The sequence below is a fragment of the Elephantulus edwardii genome, unplaced genomic scaffold (assembly GCF_000299155.1).
Source record: "Elephantulus edwardii isolate Elephantulus edwardi_28Jun2011 unplaced genomic scaffold, EleEdw1.0 scaffold00238, whole genome shotgun sequence".
NCBI lineage: Eukaryota > Metazoa > Chordata > Mammalia > Macroscelidea > Macroscelididae > Elephantulus > Elephantulus edwardii.
In genome coordinates this window covers 424,475-432,975 of record NW_006399988.1, presented here as the reverse complement: position 1 = coordinate 432,975, position 8,501 = coordinate 424,475, and the positions used below count along the sequence as shown (strand labels likewise).

General features: G+C 41.2%; 1 pseudogene; it reads left to right on the top strand.

Moving 5' to 3' along the window:
• Positions 1-345: 345 nt before the first annotated feature.
• Positions 346-844, top strand: LOC102846478 (annotated as a pseudogene).
• Positions 845-8,501: the final 7,657 nt, after the last annotated feature.

Genomic DNA, 8,501 nt, shown 5'->3' with positions numbered 1-8,501 from the left:
CTATATCTATCTATCTATCTATCTATCTATCTATCTATCTATCTATCTATATTTCATCTGTATTTCAAGATTATCTTACAAATAGGTTTGAGGCATTGAACACAAAGACCAGATAGATGGGCTGTGGGATGATATCAAGGGTATAATTCATGAAGGCAGCAAAAGGTCATTACAAAGACAATGGAGAAAGAAAAAACCAAAATGGATTTCAGAAGAGACTCTGAAAGCTACACTAGAGTGTCTAGAGGCCAAAACAAAGGAAAAAACATGTCAAAGTAAAAGAGCTGAACAGAAAATTTCAAAGGGATTCTAGTGTGCATCCTGGACTACCGCGAGGTGGACGGCATGTCTGGTGCCGGTGGGAACAGAGGTGGAGGGCGGAGAGGGTGCTGCCCTTGCCAGCCATTCAGCTTCAGCCCGGAGCCCAAGCTGGAGGACATCCGACGATTCCATGCTGAGTTTGATGCTGGGAGAGACTGGGATCTGTTCTACCAACCTCGAAACCTCCTCTTGGCCCTGGTGGGGGAAGTAGGAGAGCTGGCAGAGATCTTTCAATAGAAGCCTGATGAGCTTACACCCAAGACATGGCCTCACAAGTTGCAGGTAGCCCTTCAGGAGGAACTTAGTCCTCATCTATTTGGTGGCATTGGCAGCCCGCTGCAGAGTGGATCTGATCCAAGCAGCGCTCGCTAACATGGAAACCAACCGGCGACGTTACCCAGCTCATCTCGCCAGTGGTTCCACTTGCAAGTATACGAACTTGCCCCATGGGGCTGCCTCTGAAGACCAGATGATGAGGTCTGCAGATCCTGCCCATGAATCCATGGGCCAGGCTGCCACCTAGAGACTCGGGCACAGGCCCTGCAACTCAGAACAGGATCTCAGGGAGCCTGGTCACAGATAATCTTGTCTGTTCCTAACAAACCGGGGTCCCCACTTCCTGAGGTCTGAAGCCCAGGGAACTCTGGGAATCAAAATCCTGTTTTCTCTCCCAATAAAGTAGTTTAGGGCCGCTACCTCTGGTCCCTTCCTGGGGTGGCTAGAAGACTCTGTTTCCAGCAGGTGCTGGAGAGGGAGACCAGGAATGTCTCTGAGTACTCCTCTCATGTCCCTCCTACCTGCAGGGCAGAAAAACTTGCTTTCTTTCCCATGCCTTCCTCCCTTCCAGGACTGTAAAGGAGGCTGTATGGGTGGTGAAGAGTAAAGATTTCAGGGCTAGGCAGTTGGGTTCCAATGCCCTCTTTGACACTCATCTTTCTGCACCTTGGTTTTCTCATTTTTAAAATTAAAATAAAGGGGAGCTCTGGTGACCTGGGGGAGGGGAGGAAAAGTTTTAAAGGGCAGTTTGAGAGGACAAAGCAAAGTATTACAATAGAATGTACAGAGACCTGGAATTGGAGAATAAAAAGGGAAGAACTTGCTCTGCATTTCTCAAGCTGAGAAAACTAAAAAATGAATTTGAACCTCGAATTTCAATATTGGAAAGTGCTATGGCAATATATTGAATGACCCAGAGAGCATTAAAATGGTTATTAATTGTATAAAACATAATTCATGAAAATTATTATATTAAACACATTGTGAATGAAGAATAGTGTGAAACACAAAGTATACAAACTTTGTAAGCAAGCTAATAATAATAATAATAATAATTTTTAAAAAGATGGAGGAAATATACACGGTCACTGTACCAAATGTTGTTTGTTGTTATGTGTGTCGAGTCGCTTGTGACTCATAGTGACCCTGTGTACAACAGCTCTAAACTCTGCTCTGTCCTGTGCCAATCGCACCATCTCCGATACACCCATCCCGATTACCCCAGTCACTGAATCAATCCACCTCATAGAGGGTCTTCCCCTCCTGCATTGTCCCTCCACCCTACCAAGCATGATTGTCCTTTTCCAAGGACCAGTCCCTCCTTACAACATGTCCAAAGTATGTTAGACAGAGCCTCAGAATCCTTGTCTCCAAGAAGCCACCCAGTTAGACCATTTCCAGGTTGAATCTGTTTGTTTTCCTAACAGTACCCTCAATACTCTTCTCCAGCACCACAGCTCAAAGGCACCAATTCTCCTTCTATCCTCTTTGGTCATTGTCCAACTCTCTGATACATAACAAGTAATTGCAAAGACCATGGCTATGTGAGATGTACCTTAGTCTCCAGAGAGACATCATTGCTCTTCAGGACTTTGGAGAGGTCCCTAACAGCAGACTTTACCATGGCAATGTGTCTTTTAATTTCCTGGCAACTGGTGCCAAGCTTGTTGACGGTGGAGCCAAGCAAACTAAAGCTGTGAACAATCTCAATCTCTTCACCATCATCCTGATGCTGCCAATTGGCCCAGTGGTGAGAATCTTTCTCTTCTTGACATTGGGCCTCAATTCATATTGGAGGCTGCAGTCCTTGACCTTCTGCAGCAAGAGCTTCAGGTCCTCTTCAGTTTCAGCAAGCAGTGTTGTGTAATCTGCATAACGCAGATTGTTGATAGATCTTCCACTAGTCTTGACCCCACATTTCTCCTCATAAAGCCCAGCCTCCCGGATGCATACAGGTTGAAAAGGTATGGAGATAGGACATATCCCTGGCATATGCCCTTCCCAATTTTGAACCATGCAGTGTTTCCCTGCTCTGTTCTGACAACTGCCTCTTTGTCCAAGTATAGGTTTCTTATTAGCATGATCAAATGTTATGGGATTCCCATTCTTCTCAGAGTCAGCCACTGAAAAATTTCAGGAAGTACCATATATACAGGAGCCAATGGTAATGAAGGAGGAAGTGGGAGCTGCATTGAAGGTATTGGCAAAAAATAAGGCTCCAGAAATTGATGGGATACCAATTAAGACTTGTTTCAATTAACAGATGCAGCCTTTGATGTGCTCACCAGTCTATGCATGGAAATTTGGGTGACAGCTGTCGGGCCAATGAATGGAAAGATGTCCATATTTGTTCCCACTCCCAAAAAGGTGACCCAACAGGAAGTGGAAACTTTCGAGCAATATCATTAATATCACATGCAAACAAAATACTGCTGAAGATAATGTTAAAATGGCAAGAACAATGCATAGATAGGGAACTGCCAGAAGTCCAGACAGAATTTAGAGGAGGCTGTGGCACCAGGGATAGCATTGCTAATGTTAGATGGATTCTAGCTGAAAGTAAGGAATACCAGAGGAATGTCTATTTGTACTCTATTGACTATGCAAAGACGTTTGACTGTGTGGAACATGACAAGTTGTGGCTTATATTGAGAAGAATGGGAATTCCTTAGCACTTAATTGTGCTCATGCAAAGCCTATATCTATACCTGGAAGCTGTTGTGGAAACAGAGCAGGGAAATACCTCATGGTTTAAAATTACTAAGGGAGTGTGACAGGGTTGTATTTTCTTTCCATACCTATTCAATCTGTACACTGAGAACATTATTTGAGAAACTGGTAATGAATAGGAATGTGGCATCAGGATCAGAGGGAAACGTATGAATAACCTGCATTATACAGATGACACCATCTTGCTTGCTGAAAGTAAGGAGGATTTGAAACACTTGCTGCAGAAGATCAAAGAATGCAGCCTTCAATATGGATTGCTTCTCAACATCAAGAAAACAAAAATGCTTACCACTGGACTGATAGGCAACATCATGATGGATGGAGAGGAGATTGAAACTTTCAACAGTTTTCTCTTACTTGGATCCACAATTAACACTTTTGGTACCAGCAGTGAAGAAATAAGGAGACAGTCTATTATAAGGAGACTATTGGGATAGTCTTCAGTTAGGGACCTCTACAAACTACAGAGAAGTAATGATGTCAGTTTGAGAACTAAGGTGCATCTAGTTGAGGCATGGTTTTCCTGATCACTTGCTATGCATCTGAGAACAGAACAATGAATAAGGATGACAGAAGGAAAATTGATGCCTTTGAGCTGAGGTGTTGGAGAAGAGCACTGAACATCAAATGTACTGCCAAAAGAACAAGTAAGTATGTCTTGGAGAGGCTATAGTCAGTGTCCCTTGAGGCAAAGATGATGAAGCTTTGCCTCACATACTTAAGGCATGTTGCTAGGAGGAGCTATTCCTTGGAGAGGGACATGATGTTTGGAAGGGTGGAGGGTTGGCAAAAGAGAGGAAGATTCTGAACCAGGTAAATTGACAGCGACTGCAGCAGTGGGCTCTAGTATACCAGGAAAGTGTGAAGATGGCACAGGATAGGACAGAGTTTAGATCCCCTGTTCACAGAGTCGTTATGAGTTGTACTCAACTCGATGACACTTAACAACAACAATAACCACTATTGTGGTGCTATTTCTTTCTTTAATTCTGTTAATCATTGTTTTAAGAACTGTGCGGTCTATCATTTGGTACATAAATGTTGACTACGTTTATGTCTTCTTGAAATCTATTGTATCAGAGATAAGTATTGCCACTCTTGGTTTTTTGTAGATGCCGTTTCCTTGGTATATTCCCCCCCTCAGCCGTTGATTTTGAGTCTGTTTTTCTCCGTGTTTCTTAGATGTATCTCTTGTAGATAACATAGTGATAAGCATTCCTTTTCCCCCCATTCTGCTTCTCTTTTTCCTCTTAATTGGCACATTTAGTCGATCCATATTAAGTGTGGTTATTGACAGACCAGGTTTTATCATTGTCATTCTGCTATATTTTCTTTTATGTTGTTTCTAACTACTGTGATCCTTCCACTTTCCTTTGGTGTCTCTGTGTGAAAGACTTTCTGTGAGCGGAGTTACAAAGTGAAGACAGAGTTAAACCCAGGTGAGTAGGTGTTGCTCTTCAGGAGAGAAGAACCTAATTTATTAATTTCAACATGCTCTTAGAGTTCTCTCAGAATCAAAAACATCTGCAGCATCAAATTCTGCAGCATTAAACAAAGCACCAAAGCCATACCAGGTAAATAAATATTGATACAGTTCTCACAACATGATAGAGCATCTTTTATCACTATTTAGGTTTCCTTAAAAGGAAAGCCATGCACAGTTCATGGAAAGGGCAGCCATGTGTTCTTACAAGGCATTCCTTATTTTTCTCAAGACTGTTACACGAGTTGTTCCTCACTACCCCAAGGAGTCATATCCAACTTTGTCCTCAGATGACCTTACAACTTTCTTGTATTTTTGGTCTTGTTTTCACAAATTCCTTAAGTTGCTGTACAGGATCCTCTTTTGGCAATTGAGTTCTTTCAACTTTCTGTACATGCCATCCCATTGTCTTCTTGCTTGCATGGTTTCTGCTGAGAAATAAGAATTTAATCTATTGTTTCTCCTTGACAAGTGATTTAATAGTCTATCCTTATCATTTATTTGGAGAATTTGACTCTGATATGTCTTGGTATCGTTCTTTTTTAGTCTAATCTATTTTGTGTTTGCAGAACTTCTTGAATGTGGATACCTGGGAAATTTTCTTTTAGTACCTCTTCCACATTTTTCTCAGTGACTTCTCTGACACTCCCATGTTCAAGAATTCCAATCATATATATGTTGTTCCTTTTGATGTCATCCCACATGATTTTAATGTTTTCTTCATTTTCTTTATGTCTCTGCTATTTCTTCTAGTATATTTTCGCTGAGGTTTTTGTCTTCCAGCTCATGGAATTTCTGCTCCATCTTTGCTGTTGCACTTTTTGTTTTCCAGTGTGCTGGACACATTTGTCATTTTGGTCTTAATATTCTGGATTGCATTTTTCTGTGTTTCTATTGTTTCCAATATTGTGTTGGCTGTATCCTCTCTGTCTTGTGATGATTTTTAAATTCTCATACCTCATTATATATAGTTTCAATTTCTCTCCCTTTTGTATTTTATTCCATAGTTGTTCAAGTTTCTCCTCAACAGTATATTTCTTTTGGATCTCTGTTTCTGGAGCGTTTTCTTTCATAATTACCTCCATTGTTTCTTCCATCATTTCCATCTCCGTCTGTAGCTGTTTAACACGTTGCTGCACACTTTTAAATTGACGACTGCTTACAAACACATTTTGTCGTCATTTGCTTCAATGTGTTAAATAATGCTGCTTCAACCTATTTCTTCTGGCTTCCAATTTTTCTTCCATCACTTGCACCTTCTTCTATTGCTGTTCAAACACCTCCATATCAATATACATCTTCTGCCTACCAGATTCTAGAGTATTCATTGGGTCTGAAATATGCTCTGCTTTTGGGCTGAAGGCTTAATTAGTTCTTTTCCCACAGTGTTTGAAGCTGCCTGATGCTTTCTTGACATTAGTAAAGTTTTTCTTTATAAATGTTAGGTCTTTCTATTGTGTCTGTGTAAATTGTTGATGGTTCTTATCTTTACAATGTTATAGATTGTCAGCTTAAAATGTTCAACTTTGGGGTGGACCACTCATTCTACTGAAAGCCCTTTCTAGGAAAACTTGCCTTTCCTAAAGTCCTTGAGGCTCTCTTTGGTCTGTAAGGCAGCCCTGTAGGAATCTCACTTTATTGTAGTCCCCTCTCCCAATCTCTATGTCCTCCTTTATCTGAGGAGTGGCTGAGTGATGCAGGACCAGGTGCTCCACTTAACCAATTTCTGTCCAGGAGGTTTCAAGCCAGCTCTCTCTTTATCTCTTAGCTCAGCATGCCAGCTGAGAATGCGAGTCTTTCCTCTGCCTGTAGCTCCCTGTCCTAAACTCGTGTCCTATTTGTCCCTGGGTTTGTCTTGGAGTGGCAGGGATATCCCAGTGGAGGGACACCCCACCCTCCCGAGAGTTTCAGTCACTCTTTCCCCTGTATCTGAAAGTGCCGGCTCTGTGAAAGTTTCTCACCTGATGATGTCTTCTCTCCTGATGCCTAATGTCTTCTTTTGTCTCTGGAACGGCAAAAGATCAGGAGCACCAGCATAAGCTGTTTTTGTGTCTAGAGGGATTTCAAGTCAACTCTTTCTCACAGCTTAGCATGCCAGTTGAGAAAGTGAGTCTTCCCTCTGTTTTATTTGCTCTACTTTCTTTCCCAAACTCTATTGTCTTGTTTGCTGCCTACTATGGCCCACAGTGGCAGGAATTACCCAGTGGAGGGAACCTTCCCCTGGCAAGTTTCAGTCCCTTCTTTCCCCCATAACTGAAAGTGCTGGCTCTGGGGAAGAATGTCTCATCTGATGGCATCTTCTCTCCTGAAACCTTATGTCTTCCTTTGTCTCTGATCATTATGTTTTTTAAAAGAACTATCCATATGGAATCAAATTGACAATAGCAGTATAGAAACTTAGGGACAACAAATTTATATCAATGGGGAGGAACAGCTCAGAAATTATTTCATAGTTCAAGGAATGTAATTAATATTACTTAATGGAAAAAAGAATCAGATCAACTGGTGTATATTGTGCTATGTTTTGTTGTGTAACTTCCTAAAACAAAACCTTTAATTTTTCCATTTTAAACTCACATAACCAAATTTTTTTTCCTTTAAATGTCATTTGTATGTTTCCTTAAATGAGGCCTCAGCCAGAATGGGAAAACATAAGAAATCAAGAAAATCTCCTTCTGGCTGGTGTTATCAACAAGTTTCCAAAGTTAATGATGATTATTGTTCAATGACTAACTCACATGAAAAGTATTGAACATACCATGATCTGACAAGAAAGAGTGTACAAGGTTGCTCCTTGGACTAATATCACACAAAAGTAAAATTCTACTGAAAGTTATTTTAAAAATGACTGGAAGAGTACATTGACAGAGAACTACCAGAAATACAAGCTCGGTTTAGAAGAGGTTGTGGCACTAGAGACATTGTCACCAATGTCAGATGGATCTTGACAGAAAGCAGAGAATCCACAGGAATGTCTATCTGTGCTTCATTGACTATGCAGAGGCATTTGACTGTGTGGATCACAACAAATTGATGTTAACCTTGAGGAGAATGGGAATCCAAGAACACTTGATTGTGCTTATGTGAAACCTATACTTGAACCAGGAAGAAGACCTTAGAATAGAGCAGGGTTCGATATCAGGAAAGGAATGAGTCAGGGATGCATCCTGTCTCCATACTTTTTCAGTCTATATGCAGAACAGATTATTCAGGAGGCTGGGTTTTATGAAGAGGAATGGAGGATCAGGATTGGAGGAAGATTCTTCAACAGTCTATGTTATGCAGATGACATAACCTTGCTTGCTGAAACTGAGGAAGACCAGAAACACTTGCTGTAGAAGGTCAAGGATTGCAATCTTGGATATGAATTGAACCTCAACATCAAAAAGACAAAGATTCTCACCATTGGGCCAATTGACAGCACCATAATAAATGGAGAAAAGATTGAGGTTGTTAACAGTTGTAGCTTGGTCAGCTCCACAATCAACACTTTGGGCACCAGCAGTCAGGAAATCAAAAGGTGAATTGCGTTAGGTAAATCTGCTGTCAAGAACCTCTCCAGAGATTAATCAGAATTGGCTTTGACAAGCACTGTGACAATTGGACAATTAAAACAGACATGGGGGGTGGGAAGAAGAACGAACTGGAGAGGAGGGTGGAGAAAACAGTGCAACAATGAATGAATGAAACC